The following is a 16,951-nucleotide window of genomic DNA, read 5'->3' on the forward strand; positions in this document are numbered from 1 at the left end:
AGAGCTGAGTTGTCCAAATACAAAATTATTTATTATTTATTTATTTATTTATTAATTTTATTTGTATACTGCCCTTCTCCTGAAGGACTCAGGGCGGTGAACAGGGCAATGCATGTTAAAAGACAAAAATTAAAAAAGATTAAACAGAATGCCAACAACTCTTACAATAAGTTAAAACACAATAAGAAAAGTTAAAACACATTAATAAAACCCAACCCCATCCCATCAGGCCAGGCCAGCTTGTTCGAAGACATAAGTCTTTAGATCGCGCCGGAAGGAGCGGAGGTCGGGCGCCATCCGGAGCTCAACCGGAAGATAGTTCCATAAATCTGGCGTGCCCACAGAGAACGCCCTCCCCCTGGGGGCCACCAGTCGACATTCTTTGACCGGTGGCACCCTGAGGAGGCCCTCTCTGTGGGAGCGCACTGGGCAGAGGGAAGTTGATGCCGGCCGCAGGTGCTCCCTGAGGTATTCCGGACCCATGCCATGAAGGGCTTTGTAGGTCATTACCAGCACCTTGAATCTCACACGGAAGACAACTGGGAGCCAATGCAGCTCGCGGAGCAGAGGTGTAACATGGGAGTATCGGGAAACTCCCAACACAACTCTCACGGCTGCATTCTGTACCAGTTGGAGCCTCCGAGTGGTCTTCAAGGGCAGTCCCATGTAGAGAGCGTTGCAGTAGTCCAAACAAGAGGTCACGAGCGCGTGAGTGACCGTACGTAAGGCAGCCCGGTCTAGATAGGGCCGCAACTGGCGCACCAGGCAGACCTGGGCGAAGGCCCCCCTAGTCACAGCTACTATATGGTCTTCTAAAGAAAGCTGTGAATCTAGGAGGACTCCCCAGTTGCGAGCCCTATCTACGGGGGGTAATAACTCACCCCCCATAGAAAGAGATGGGATATCCTGAATATCCCGAGATGCCGGTACGCACAGCCACTCAGTCTTGTCAGGGTTGAGTTGAAGCCTGTTCCTCCCCATCCAGACCCGAACTGCCTCCAGGCAGCGGGACATCACGTCGAGGGCATCACTGGGGTGGTTTGGGGTTGAAATAAAAAGCTGGGTATCATCAGCATACTGATGATACCCAACTCCAAAACCACGAATGATCTCACCCAGCGGTTTCATGTAGATGTTGAACAGGAGAGGCGAGAGGACTGACCACTGAGGGACTCCACAAGCGAGAGGCCTCGAGGTCGACCTCTGCCCCCCTGCCAACACCGACTGCAAACGTCCCAGGAGATAGGAGGAGAACCACTGAAAAACTGTGCCTCCCACTCCCAATCCCCTGAGACGCCGCAGCAAGATACCATAGTCGATGGTATCGAAAGCCGCTGAGAGGTCTAATAGGACTAGGACAGAGGAATATCCCCTGTCCCAAGCCCTCCAGAGATCATTCACCAGCACGACCAATGCCGTCTCCGTGCTGTACCCGGGCCTGAAGCCCGATTGGTACGGGTCTAGATAATCTGCTTCATCCAGAACCAGAGGGAGCTGATGCGCCACCACGCTCTCAACAACCTTCGCGAGAAAGCGAAGGTTGGAGACCGGACGAAAGTTATTTAACACAGCTGGGTCCAAGGCAGGCTTCTTGAGGAGAGGTCTCACCACCGCCTCCTTCAAGGCGGTGGGGAAACTACCCTCACTCAAAGAGGCAGATATAACCGCCTGGAACCAGCCTCGTGTCCCCTCCCAAGCTGCATAAACCAGCCAGGAAGGGCACGGGTCCAATAAACATGTGGTGGAGCTCAGCCTCCCCATAATCCTGTCCACTTCCTCCAAGTTACAGGATCGAACTCCTCCCAGATAACATTGACAAGACCACCCATGTCCTGATCGTCGGACTCTGCCCAGTCGGAGTCCAAACCGGTCCGAATCCGAGCAATTTTGTCCAACAGATGTTGACTAAACTCCTCGGCAGGCCCCTGCAAGGGTTCCTCACTCACCTCCTGATTAAGGAGGGAGCGGGTCACCCTAAACAGGGCGGCCGGGCGATTATCTGCGGACGCGATAAGGGTAGCGAAGTAATTAGACCTCGCCACCCTCATCGCCGCGAGATAAGACCTAATATGGGTTCTTAGTCGCAATCGGTCGGATTCAGATCTGCTGGATCTCCAACCGCTCTCTAGGCCCCGTCTCCGATGCTTCATCTCCCGGAGTTCTGTGGAGAACCATGGAGCCCACTGGGATCTGCGCCGGGTCAGGGGCCGCAAGGGTACAACTCGGTCAAGTGCCTCCGTGGCCGTCCTTTCCCAGGCTTTCACTAAGGCATCTGCCGAGCTGTGAGCAGAGGAGGCAGGTGGGGACCCCAGCGCTGCCTGGAACCTATCAGGGTCCATTAAGCGCCTGGGGCGGTACCATCTAATTGGCTCCACACACCCACGGCGGGGAGTGGCAAGACGGAAGACCAGCCGCAGGAGATGATGATCGGTCCATGACAGGGGCATAACAGTTGGGGAGCCCCCACCAAGATCATCTAACCACCGTCCAGATAAGAAAACCAAGTCAAGGGTGTTTGCCTCCCACATGAGTCCCACAAAAGACTCTGTGAAGATATGGTTTCAGGCATATCTTTTTAGAGATGGAGCAGCATCTTGTACTTTTCATATTATTATCTTATGGTGGTAATGATTGTGTTTGTTACCTTAAGTAGTAAAGTCTCTGACAATGGCTTGGGATCAAGGTTCTTTACATTACAAAGGAGGCCATGACAAGCGGAGCCTCTCCTGGTCAACTTATCAGATCTTCAGCAGTAGTAATCTCAAGAGAAGAGAATATTTGTAGTTTAGGGTTGAACTGTGGGGTTCTTGGTGGTGTCTGAGCTTAGTTTCTTGAAGACGTTTCATTCTCCAACTAGGTAACATCATTAGGGCATCATGGTAATAATCCCAATAAAAGGATCTAAGAACGGAACAGAGAGAATATTTTCAAAGGAGATAATCTGGAAAAGCACGAGGGGTTAGAAACAAAAAAGAATAAGAACTGGCAATATTCTACATGAATATGGGAAGAAGGCCGAAGGGCCACGCATTACGTACCTGGCTCAGTCTTTTTCTTGAGAATTGGCTGTTTTTTTTTCTTCTTTCAACTGAGACCAGCCACTCCTACGCCTCTTCTACTTTATACAGAAGGGTGCCTTTTGATGGGAGGGGACTTGGGGCAACATGCTTTTCTTACTTTACAAAAGAGCTTCCAGTCCTTTTCTAGTTAAATATTAATTGTGGGATGTGAGGAGGGAATAAGAGCTGTAGCTGGAAAGAAAGAGAACGGGAGCAGATTGACTTTGTTTAATGAAGCATGGTGTGTGCATTTCTGCGAACTATTGTAATTCCATTGCAAATAGCAGGCAGGGAGGAGAAGATCAGAAACTGGAACCAGATGTTAGGACCAGTTGTTGCCTAAAGTGAGAATTGAAAGAAAAGAAGAAAGGGAGGAACCAAGGAAGGAAGGAAAGATCAAAGATGGAAAGGGTACCCAGTATGCATTCTAAATACTAGCAAAAAGGTGAAATTAGCCACTCTGAATACTTTGTCAGTTTAATAAAAAAAAATCTGTGTTTTTACCGATGGGTAAAAAAACTGTATAATGAAAAAAAATAATAGAATGACTTGGTCCACCCAGAAGGGGGCACCCCTTTCCTACAAACTCAGTCTATATCAGTCTGAATATTAGTTTCAGAAGACCTCCTAAACTGTTCCTTTTTTTAAAAAAAAAAGCCACTGGGCCTTCTTACTGCCACAGACTTTCATACCGGGAGGTCACAGTTTCTGTTCAGTAATCAGAAAACTAGATTAAATTCATATAGCCAGAGCTTTAAGGTCAGGAGCATTAAAAATAAATGTTAAGGATAAAGTCAGTATTTTAATCATAAAAGAAGTAAATCATTCCCATTTGCTTCACAATTGCTGCATCTACTTTCTGTATTTATATATATATTTGCAATATTTTTCTCGCAACATATTTTACTGAGTTTTATACTAATGCACAAATGAGGAAATCTGAGGAAATTAGAAGAGCTTGTGTTTCCAAAATAGCCTGTTTTTATTATTTTATCCTAATGGCTATGAGCACATCTTCAAATTTTATCTGCGACTTTAGCTTCCTTTACCTCTCTCGCACATTTTTTTTGTTTCTTTTTCCAAAATTTTATCTGCAATTTTAGCTTTGTTTACCTCTCGCACATTTTTTTTCTTTCTTTTTCCAAAATTTTATCTGCAATTTTAGCTTTGCACATTTTTGTTTCTTTTTCCATTTTAAGACTAAAAAGTTTCCACACAAGCTATAAGCAATATGAACTGCAGGCTTTTCACAGGAAATAGATAAGGTTTTTCTCAAGGCCATCACAAACCAATGTACAAATTGTGCATTATACAAGGTAAACCGCATAGGGGGTTACCAGTTGCATGTTTTAAAAAGTCAAAAGTCCTACTGTACATCACATCACAAGGGCACCTAGTATGCCCACAAGAGCCCTGTTTTTTCCCCTGGCCCCTCCCACCTCCCCCTATATACTCAACATTTATTGAATAATCACTCTAATTAAAAACCTTGGTGAACTTGAAAACCCATCTGGGAAGTTTTGTTTTGACACAAGGAAATATTGTCTCTCTGTGCAAATGAGCTAAGCAAATTTTCATGGATGCTGTTATGTTCAGAGCCAGCCCTACCATCAGACAAAATGGTTGGCCTTTTCTGTAGAAAATGCCGATCATCGGCAAAGTATTAGAGGATATAAATGTGCATCTCCATGTAGATACTCTCCATCCACATATAAGTTATCTGTCTGATCTCTGGAGGGAAAGCAACATTCATCTCTCACTCCATTTACTTTGGATGTGTGGACAAGGGAACTGACAGCCATCCCTTTGTCCTTTGCTAATTTCTGCAAAAATTATTTATAAAGTAATTTATTTTTATAATTTGCCATGGCAAATGGTTGTTGTTTTTCTCAGTTCCTTCCTGCAAAATTCTGGGCCTAGATCCAGAAAAATGTAGTCATTCCTAACACTATTTGAAATGAATGAGATTAGCAATGAATGCCTTTGCTGTAATTCACAACTTTTAATTGGTTTCATCACTAGAGAACAGTGCAATTTCTCTGGACTGAGAGCCAAGTGATTACAGTGGCAGGGCTGAATAAATTGGGTGAAAAGTTAAAGGCACTTAACTTACACCATGGGTCTACAGACCTTAGCTTTGCCTTATGCCTTTGTTGGTGTAGTGTAGAGGATATAGAGAATGGTCTTGAAGGATGGGATGGAAGGAAGAACCACTACTAAGGCAATAGTCAAATAAGCCGAACCTGAGCCCAGGTCAAGAAACTAATTTGAGAAAACATCTCAGACAAGCCCCTTCTAGTTCACTATAAGATAAAACAAGAAGGGAAAAACACATTGTGTTGCAAGCTTCTGTTACTACAGTTATTAAAGTAAAAGTAAAAACAGTCCTGACCTATATGGCATTGGTATCTTAGTCTGGTCTACCTTATAGGAGGGCTGTGTGATGGAATGTAGTAGGGTTGATTCCCAGGGGTGCCTTCCAGAGAAATAAGAGACAACTCAGCCAAATATTGTGTGAGAGAAAGAGAGTGCAGACAGCCCCTCCCTAATAGTTCTCATAGTATAACATAGATGCCTATTCAGCTTGGAAGATTTTGTCTATAAGTGTGGAAATAATAGGGAACTCAGCTTGGAAAAATTACCCCATGACATTCTTGGTTTTGGGGCCTGACATGTTGACAAGAGAGTAACTTGGTAGTTTTCACTGCTGCCAGCTGTCTGTCACAGAGTACCTTACCTTGTCCCACTAATCAGATATGACAGAGAGAGAGAGAGAGAGATACACCCATAGTACTGTACTAAGTCATGGAGATGACCTTCAAGAAAGCAGTCAGAAGGCCTTAGAACCAAGCAAGTGAAGACATATGAATTAAACTCAGGAGAGGAAAGCAAATAAGGGAAACGGGCTCAGACTGACTCCCCTTCACCCCTGCCCAAATTCCCTGAAGAGGGAAGGAGAAGCAGAGGCAGTTTTTCCAAGTTTCTGTTCTGAGATATTATAGTCTATGTTGTGTAGTGAGTTTGTTGCGCAGGAATGGAGACGAGGCAAGTGAGTTCAGCAATGGTCATGTTTATTTGCTTGCAGGATCTGAACTGAGAACTGGGCTGCAGCCTGCAGCAATTTATAGCCTGGCCCCTAGGCGGCAACCGATAGGTTTAAAGCAACCCATTGCCACCTAGGGGCAGCTAATAGCAGCACTGGAGACGGAGAGTCTGAGTTGCTGGAGAGCCGTTAGCTAGCTCCAGCTTACCACGTTATCATTGAGCCCAATACATAACAGTCTATAAGTGTCCCACCTGGAGCGAAAGATGTTTTGCAGTAACAAGAATAAGAGAGAAGAGTTTCTACTATATTTCAGCATCCTGCAAAATAGGGCAAGCTTTTCTATTCATTGGTAAGCTAGTCAAGATCAAACATGATTAAGATAAAAGTACTAATGTGACACCATTATTCCAAAAATTTAACTTGTAGGACAAAATACCTACCCCTTTAGCTTCTGTATGTCTATCTGTAAATATATGCCACTGAAAGCAAGTTGAAGAAATAAATCATTCCACAATAAATATGGTGCAAAGCAGCATTAAAAACATGTTACTAAATCCTATCTCTAACTCCTTAGGAACTGAACTTATTCTATAATTATTTCTTTATAACTAATTCTGTAATTCTGCTATGTCTAGCTCAGTGGGGGTAAACCTATGGCATGTGTGCCAGAGGCGGCACTCAGAGCCCTCTCTGTGGGCACACACGCCGTCGCCCCAGCAGAGTTCACCAGAGTAGCGAGCATGTGGTGTTTGGAAGAGATGGGGCAGGAAGTCAGCGGCAAGGGACTGGTCCCCACCACCCTGGTCCCAGCCCACCCACCCCAGCCAAGCCCACCCAGTCTGCCGTGAAGACCGCAGCTGTGACCACTGCAGCTATGCCCACCAGCAGCCATCCCCCCCCCGCACTCTCCCTGAGAGCACCAGAATGCTGATGCGGCCCTGGCACTTTGCAATAAATAAGTGGGTTTTGGGTTGCAGTTTGGGCACTCGGTCTCTAAAAGGTTCGCCATCACTGGTCTAGCTTTTGCCATGCCATCCTAGATACACATAATGTAATTGGTTTGAGACTTTCTTAATTGAAAAGGCTTAATTCCTGGCAAACATTTTTTAAAACCCTCCATGTTGCAATTGCTATATACTAATATACGTATAAAATGTATAAAATATATGTACATATTTTTGTACGAGAGGCATTTCTGTGTGAGAGTTGCACAATACTGGAAGAGACCTTAGGGTCTTTAAGTTCACTGTTTTGCTGTAATCACAGTCCTTTCTAGCAGGATGTGTCCAGAAGATAACACTGGAGTACTATTTGACATCAAGATGCTGATCTTGAGTGACTCATCTGTAACTCATCTCCTATGTCATTTAAGATTTACTTGAAACTATTAGGGAAGATCATTTGGAGCTTTTCTATGAGGATGTCATAAAGGTAAAGGTAAAGTTTCCCCCGCACATGCGTGCTACTCGTTTCCAACTCTAGGGGCAGGTGCTCCTCTCCGTTTCAAAGCCAAAGAGGCAGCGCTTGTCCGAGGACATCTCCATGGTCATGTGGCCGGCATGACTAGACACCAAAGGGACATGGAACGCTGTTACCTTCCCACCGTAGTGGTCCCTATTTTTCTACTTGCATTTTTACATGCTTTTGAACTGCTAGGTTGGCAGAAGCTGGGATGAGTAACAGGCGCTCACTCTGTTACACGGCACTCAGGATTCGACCCGCCAAACTGCCAACCATCTGATCGACAAGCTCAGCATCCTAACCCACTGAGCCACCGCGTCCCTTATGAGGATGTCATAGTATGCCTTAATAACCTATTTCTACTTTTCCCTACCTTCTAATTCCAAGGAAACAATCCACATCCCAAATCCCACTAAGGATAGAGAACAGGCAGAGATTAATTCCAAATAAGACCATGGGGAAAGAAAAATCTGAACTTGGTCACTGAAGCTTAGATGGGGGGTCCATTCTGCCCAAAAGAGCAGATTTGCACCTTGGCTATGTTTTTTTTTAAATTTCCAGCTTTCATTTGGATATGTAGATGGAAAATCGAATAAAAAGCATGTTTGTGTTGGCATATTTATGGCTTGTTTTCCAACCCTGACTTTTCCTGAGCTCCTCAGTCTTACTGATGATTATCCAGACCTTGGTTACCATCCAATTTGACTATTTCAATCTATTTGCATGGGAGTGCATTGGGAAAGTGTCCAGAAACTGCAATCAGAAACTGAAAATGTTATAGTTAAGATGCTGACAGGTGCAAGGTACAGAAAGATCCTGTAATGAAAGATCTGCATTGGCTAGAAGCTGTTTATTGGACATAATTTGGCATTGTTCTTTATGTCCCCAAACAATGTAGTGTTTGATTATTTGATGGACTGCCTATACCACAATGAACCTGGCTATTATTTACCTTAGCAAAAGAAGACTGTCTGAAAAGGCTCCCGCTATCAGAAACCTGAGTATTTTAGCAGGAATTATGAAGATGGCAAAATAAGTTGCCTTATTAAACTTTTTGTCTTTAATTATTGATTATTTGAAGGATTTCTTTTTCCTCTGGGATTTGACTTTACTTGTTAATGAATCGTTAAGTTGAAAAATTGTACAATGATTGTTAAAAATAAAAAGCACACTCCTTTTTATTAAGCCATGTATACTGTTGATATAAACAAAATTTGAAATGCTGAAACTCAGCAGATTCTATAGATCAAGGGTGTCAAACTTGCAATGTCACGTGACATGTCGTGATGTATCACAACTTTTTTTCCATTGCCGGCAATGGGGTGGGTGCAGTTTTGGCATGTCGCATCTGGCCCACGGGCCGGAAGTTTAACACCCCTGATATAGATGGACCATTTTTTATTGGGAGGAATTCTGGCTTCATCCTATTTCCAATGTCCTGGGGTCAACTTCAACATTATGCCCAGGATGCTATTACTTAACAGATCTTTTAAATGGAACAAAGGGATAGTGTCTGGACAATTGTGTACAGGCCTCTTTTGGAATAATTCCTACCCCCCCCCCCAGATATTTTTGCACATCATTGGACAACTGCAACAGTATGAACTAAAATGTGGTAAGGGGTAGAGCCAGCTTAAATAATCTTTCTTCTTTCCTATGGATTACCTGGAGTGAGCACTATATTGGTAGCATGAAGATCATCACCAATCAACTTCAAACTGCTTTTGAGAGACTGAGGAATTTGAATCATGGAAGTAGAAAGAAAAAGAGAAAGGAAGGAAAGAAAAAAATAATATATTGAAATATTCATTGTCACAAAATATGAAAAAGATGACTAAATGATCAGCCAGTCAGGTTTTTATACTTCTGAAATGTACTCAGATGCAGGTGTTTATAGCAAAGCATTTGTTATAAGCAGAAATAATTCAGCTCACTCTCCAACTTTTCTTCAAATGAAATTGATTTCAGAGAATTTCATTCTTTGCTGAAATTAATCTAATGGCTCAGTCGTGGATAGCAAAGCAAAGTAACTGCCTATTTAGCTTTCAAATCTTTAAGCCTATATCCCTGTATTCCAGACCACTTAAACTTACAAGACCAGCTTAATCAGCCAGATTAATCAGGAGGGGCTTATTTTAATGATTCAATTGCCATTGTTGCCCGGGCCACTTAATTAAATCACTCATGTGTGACTCTTAACTATTTCAGAGAGTGAAATGTTAAATTATAACCTTCAAGCATTTTACTTTTTTCCAGCTTCTATGTGAGGAAAAAATTCACACAATTGTTGTCTTCCAGGCAGTTATTCTATTCTTCACAGCTGTGCATTGATTTGCCCAGGACCACTTGGACATCTGACCTATAATATCACTCCAGTTCACTCTGAAAGTTTGCATATGGAAGAGAAATGTGAGCCAAAAATTTCCATAAACTAAAGAAAACTTTTGACTCTCTCTTGGGCAAGAGGACTGGACTTCTCCTGCTTAGTATAGTCATAGTGTCCTGAACACAATACTTTAGAAGTAACAGCTCTGGCCATGGAAACTGGATTAAGGAAAATACAACACAGAGGCATGGTACACTGATCCTCAGTTGTCATCATTGGAGTCAATAGTGGCTAAAGATATTGTGCAGTTTCCTTAATGACTTGCTGGATTGCAGCCAAAATAGGAGGCTAAAACCCATTGATTTCAGTAGAATACATTTCCCTATAATCTGGTAGACGTTTTATAAAAAGAAAATTTTGGCTGACCCTTTCATCGCCTCTCTTTGAAACAGAAGAGGCAGAAGAGCAAAATGCATTAAAGAGGATGGGAAAATTTTCTTGTTAATCTCCATGGGATTTAGATAGAATAACTGTAAGGAAACTAGATACTAAACGATCTGCAGATGAAAACTTGACATGTGATACAAGAAAGCAAATGTTCACTCCTAGCTTGTGAACACAGTTGTCTCAGATTTTTTTCCCCAGTCCACAATAGTATGAAGTATTTTTAAAAGTTTTAATATGAATTATATGCGTTGTGACCAGAATACTGTAAATATTGTGACCAGAATACTGTAAATAGACAAATTAATAGCTATTATCTTAATATCCAAGTGAAATGGAAAGGCATTGTAAATACTGTTCAGCTAGCAAAAATTCATCCAGCCGCTAGATGGTAGAATTACATATTTCTTGGATGCCACCTAAATTTATCCAGAGTTTTGCAGTCTAGATACAGTAGTCCTACTAAATACAAGTTATTTGACTAAAGGTGAAGCTTTCATTATAATTTCCTTTTCAGGTTTGTAAACAAGTTGTGTGAAGTAACTAAGAATAGCAAATACGATTTTTTTAAAGTTTTATAATGTGGTTAAAAGAATCAAATCAAATGTGAAAATATCAAATCAAATGAAAACAGCAGTGACCAAGCTAGGTGCAGAAATGCTAGAGAATTCCTGGAAGCCTGGCATCCAGACAAATCAGCCATCAACAGCACATAGAGATAAACAATATCTACATACCATTCAAAAGAGACAATCAAAAAGCTAAAAAGGCAACAAAAATACTAAATCACTTCCTCACCAGCAAACAATACCAGATAAGCAGAAATTAACACCAGGATGAAAAATCAAGCAGTAAACAATACCCCAATCAAGAAACTACCAATAATATTTCCACCCACATTGACAAGGCAAGTCACTTATATATAAATAGAAAACCAACACTGCTCCCTTCTAGCACTGATGATGTTATCTAGTTGGGTAATGAGATGTTTGCAAGAAAACAACCAAGCTCTGAGAGCACCAAGGACACCACCCCGCCATCAGCAATGTATCATCAGTAGTTCATCATCTAGTCTGATTGAAATACTTGGATATTAGTCTGCCATCTCAGGGTCTTAAAGGAAAGGAACAAATTACAATCCTATATGGTAGAGAGTTCCATAGATTCAATGCTCAATTATACTGTGCACTCAGAAAGTATTCAGACCCCCTTCACATTTGTCCATTTCTTTTATGCTGCAGTCTGATTCTACAGTTGTTGAAATTCATTTTTTCTCATTAATCTATTCTCAGTATCCCATAAAACAAAGTGAAAACAGAAGTTTAGAAATGTCTGTAAATTTATTTTTTTAAAAACCCCTGAAATATCACATTGGCATAAGTATTCAGAACCTTTACAACAACTCATGAAATTTAGCTTAGGTGCCTCCCAATTCTCTTGATTGTTGCTGACATGTTTCTACACCTGATTGGAGTCCACCTGTGGTAAATTAAATTGATTGGAGAGGATTTGGAAAGGCACACACCTCTCTATAGAAGGCCTCACAGCTGACAATGCGTAGTGTAGCAGAGCAAAAGCCATGAGGTCAAAAGAACTGCCTGCAGAGCTCAGAGACAGGTTTATTGCAAGGCACAGATCTGGGGAAGGCTGCAATAAAACTTCTGATGCATTGAAGGTTCCTAAGAGCACATTTACTTCTCAAATGAAAGAGGTTTGGCACAACCAGGACTCTTTCAAGAGCTGGTCACCCAGTCAAACTGAGCAATCAGCAGAGAAGGGCCATAGTAAGAGAAGTGACCAAGAACCCAATGGTCACTCTGACTGAGCTCCAGAGATCCAGTGTGAAGATGGGACAGAGTTCCAAAAGGACAACCATCACTGCAGCCCTCCACCAATCTGGGCTTTATGGCAGAGTGGCTAAATGGAAGCCTCTCTTCAGTGCAAAACATATGAAAGCCTGCTTGGAGTTTGCAAAAAAGCACCTAAAGGACTCTCAGACTGTTAGGAACAAGATTCTCTGGTCTGACGAAACCAATTTAGCCTCAATTCTAAATGTTATGTCTGGAGGAAACCAGGCACTGTTCATCACCAATATCATCCCAAAAGTGAAGCATGGAGGTGGCAGCATCATGCTGTGGGGGTGTTTTTTAGCAGCAGGGACTGGGAGACTGGTCAGGGTTGAGGAAAGCTGAATGGAGCAAGATACAGGGATATCCTCAGTGAAAACCTGTTCCACAGTCTTCAACATCTCAGACTGGCTTGAAGGTTCACTTTCCAACATGACAACAGTTCTAAGCACACTGTCAAGACAACCCAGGAGTGGCTTAGAACAACTCTGTGAATGTCCTAGAGTGGCCCAGCCAGGGCCCTGACACGAACCCTATTGAACATCTCTGCAGAGATCTGAAAATGGCTGTCCACTGACAATCGCCATCCAACCTGACTGAGCTTGAGAGGATTTGCAAGGAAGAATGGCAGAAAATCCCTCAATCTACGTGTGCAAAGTTCATTGCGTCATACTCAAAAAGACTCGAGCTGTAATTAGCTGCCAAAGATGCTTCAACCAAGTACTGAATACTGAGTGAAAGGTCTAAATACTTATGCCAGTGTGATATTTCAGTTATTTCTTTTTAATAAATTTACAGACATTTCTAAAATTCTGTTTTCACTTTATCATTATGGGGTACTGAGTGTAGATTAACGAGGGGAAAAAATGAATTTCAACAACTGTAGAATCAGACTGGAACATAACAAAATTGACAAAAGTGAAGGGCGGGGGAGGGGGGGTTGAATACTTTCTGAATGCACTGTGTGTGATTGTCTCCAGCATTCTTAACTGTTACTCTAAATTTTTATGGAACGAGAGCAAGGAGGACACCAAGGGACAGCAAAATTCTATGAGATTAGATGAGTATCCAATACCATAAATTATAATAACCAGTCAGTAAATACTGTACCCAGAGCTGAAACTACTTGCCATCTTCTTAATCCATGAACCAGACCCATATTCTGACAGTCCAATTTGCTGAGTTTGTCCTTTCTTTTAGTAGCAAAGATTTCAATGAAATTCTATAGTATATGAAAACTATTCTTCCTATTTTATTCTTTCAGTCTGAACGATGAAGCTCATTCATCACACAATTACAGCTGGGAGGGGTTATTTGATATTTTGATAGTATGATATCAAACTGACATGTATCCCAAAGGAATAGATATAACTTGGCTGCTTTTCCACCCGTCTTTTCCTCTCTTTTTTTTCTCATTCCACTTTTTGATTTGTTTAAACACTAAACTGCAAATCCTGCCTACTATCCTGCACTTGCTGAAGATGTGCTCTGCATGTCAGCAATTGTTATTGACATTTCAATTTTGCTTTCTTTCTCCCCTCCTTTCCTTTGACAGTATTATAGAGGAAATTTACATTTGAATAAAAAGCAAATAGCGCATGTCAGAGAAAGCATCAGGGAATGTCAAATTGTTTTTTTCCAATTATGGCTCTATTTCACATAGTGTAATGCAATTAAAGGATAATTACTTGGAGTGCAAAGCCAAGGTTATGATCAGAATTGGTTGCCCTTTCACTTTAAATCCTGTCTTTCTGTATAAGATATGCCTTGGGACAAGTTAAAGGGCTGCCAAGTTCAATACCTGTACTTGGAAGCTTTCCAATATCCTGTGCTGGCTAAGGCGCCCTTTTGGGGTGTCCTAGGCTGGATTTGGCATTAACTGTAGGCAACCTCACTTCTCTTGACTTTTTCACTCTGATTAATAATGTGATAAATTAGCTGGAGGACATGAAATTAATTAACAGTATATTAGTCACATTTTATTGCCAGTCACATAACAAGTGTTGAAATAGGAGCCCACAGTAAGTCACTGACAGGTTATCTTCTGAATAATAAGCTCAGCTTGATTTTTCATTTGATGAAATCAAGCACCAACAAGATGATATCAATAGACCATTACATGATACACATATGCCCAGAAGGATGCTCACACACACATGCACATGGACACATATGCACATGTGCACACACTTCTGAAGTTATCACTAAGATCCAGTCTATTCTCTGTATTTCCATCCATATTAGATTGCACATTACAGAGATTCACAAAAGTAGGGTACCACAAGCTTCTGTCCTAGGCCCAGTACTCTTCAATATCTTCATCAATGACTTAGATGAGGGAATTGAAGGGGAACTCATCAAATTACAGATGACACGAAACTGACAAGAATAGCCAACACCCCAGAAGACAAACTCTGGATCCAAAAAGATCTTGACAAACTTGAACAATGAGCCCTGTCCAACAAAATGAGTTTCAATGTGGAAAAAAACCAAAGTTTTACATTTAGGTAAGAAAAATCAAAGGTACAAGTACAGATTGGGCGAGACCTGACTTAAAAACAGTAACTGTGAGAGGGACCTTGGAGTCCTAGTGGATGATCACTTGACTAGGAGCCAGCAGTGTACAGCAGCAGCCAAAAAAGCTAATACAATCCTGGGTTGTATAAACAGGCATAGAATCAAGAGCACACAAAGTATTAATACTGCTTTATAAAACCCTAGTGAAATCACACCTAGAATACTGCAGACAATTTTGGTCACCATATCACAAAAAAGATGTTGAGAGTTTGGAAAAAATTCAGAGAAGACCAACTAAGATGATCCAAGGCCTGGAGATAAAATATACAAAAAACGCTGCAGGACTTGGGTCTGGGTAGTCTAAAGAAAAGAAGAAATAGGGGAGATATTATTGCAGTATTCCAATACTTGAGGGGCTGCCACAAAGAAGAGGGGGTTACGTTATTCACCAAAGCAGGCAGGACAAGAAACAATGGTTGGAAACTGAACAAAGAGAGAAGCAGCTTAGAATTAAGGAGAAACTTCCTGACAGTGAGAACAATTAACCATTGGAACAGCTTGCCTCCAGAAATTGTGGGTGCTCCATCACTGGAGATTTTTAAGAAAAGGCTAGACCACGGGTCGGCAACCTGCGGATCCGGAGCCGCATGCGGCTCTTTCAGCCATCTCCTGCGGCTCCCGATCCTCTGCCATGTGCAGTGCAAAAAAAAAAAAGTGGGACTAAAAAAGTTCAACCAATCAATTCAAACTTCTCATGGAAAAAAAAACTTGCGAAGCTTGAATTGATTGGTTGAAGTTCTTTGGTTTGTGGGACTGCCCACAAACCTCTTTTCTTCCTTGGACTGCACATGGCGGCAGCAGAGGAAGAGACAGGAGGACTGCTGGAAAGGTGAGTGGGTCGGTCAGATAGGGCGTGCCGGGGAGGGAGAGTTCTCTCTCTCTCTCTCTCTCTCTCTCTCTCTCTCTCTCTCTCTCTCTCTGTGTGTGTGTGTGTGTGTGTGTGTGTGCGCACGCCTCCAAATCTGTTCATTGCCAAGGTTTCTTCCCAGTGAGGAGGGTCCGCTAGAAAGAGGGGATTTAGAAGCTTAGTTGGTCAGCCCACAAGCTTTTTCTTACCAGTTTTGCTGGATGAGGAAAGACGCAATCCCCTTTCCCGATCTGTACCCTCCCTAATACCCATTGGGCACCACTCTGTCCATTAGAAGGAAAGAAACCAAAAGCCACCCCTTTCACATTTCTCCTTCCAAGCAGGGAAACCTTTGGGGAGGAAAGGGTGAAGCCAACACACCCCTCCCCCAACCATTCCTTGCAGAAGAAACAGAAGGATCAGCCACATTTATTAGGAAGCGGCCCCTCTATTCTGGAGAGCCAGCAGGGACCTTGCTTCGCTTTTCCTACATCAGCAGGGCTGGTACTCCCTTAGCTTGGAAAAAGAAGAGTAAAAAACTCAAAAAGATGGTTCTTGCTAGCGGCAAGGAGCTATGAAGGTTGGTGACTCAGGAGAAATGGCCGGGGGGAAGGTGGTGTCAGAAGAAAGGGATAAAAGGAAAGCTTTGATCTTGCTCTCATTCACTCGCACGTTCCTCACAAAAACTTATCTTGTTCTCATTCACTCACATTTTGCTCTAAAAAGCCTCTTTCACACACTCATTCACTCATTCTTTGCTCGAAAATGCTTCTCTCTCGCTCTTATTCACTCACCAACTCGAAAGACCATCCGCGGCGCCTCCATTGACTTCCATGGGGACGCTTGGCAATGAAGGGGCCGATTAAAACGGCTCCCGCTAGTGCTGCTACTGCTAACTTTTTCACTTGCTGCTTGGAACTGGAGAATCCCTGGATGGCACTGCTGGGGGTGGAGGAGGCTGCCCGGGTTCAGCCGTGGCAGACACCAACAACAGTAGCGGTGGAGGCGGCGAGAGAGATGCTGGAGGTCTGCCACATCTCCATCAGCCTCCGCCTCCCCCACAGAAACAAATCCCCATGCCGGCCCCCATGGCAGCAGCGAGCCCCAAGGAGCAGGCAATCACTCTGCCGGCAGCGGCTGCTATTGGGGGGGCCTAGTGCGCTCGTAGAGATGCTGGAGTGTCTGTGTTGGCAGCAGTTGCAACGCCTGCCTGGAGTGCAGAAGAAAAAGGAAGGTTGGCAGCGGCGGCAGCGGCGGTTGCTGTTGAGGCAGCTTAGTGTCCTTGCAGAGATCCTGGAGGTGCTCCAGGCCCAGCAGAGCCCCCGTGCTGCGCGGCTTTGGCGG

The sequence above is a fragment of the Vipera berus genome (genome assembly GCF_964194415.1).
Source record: "Vipera berus genome assembly, chromosome: 1".
Lineage (NCBI taxonomy): Eukaryota > Metazoa > Chordata > Lepidosauria > Squamata > Viperidae > Vipera > Vipera berus.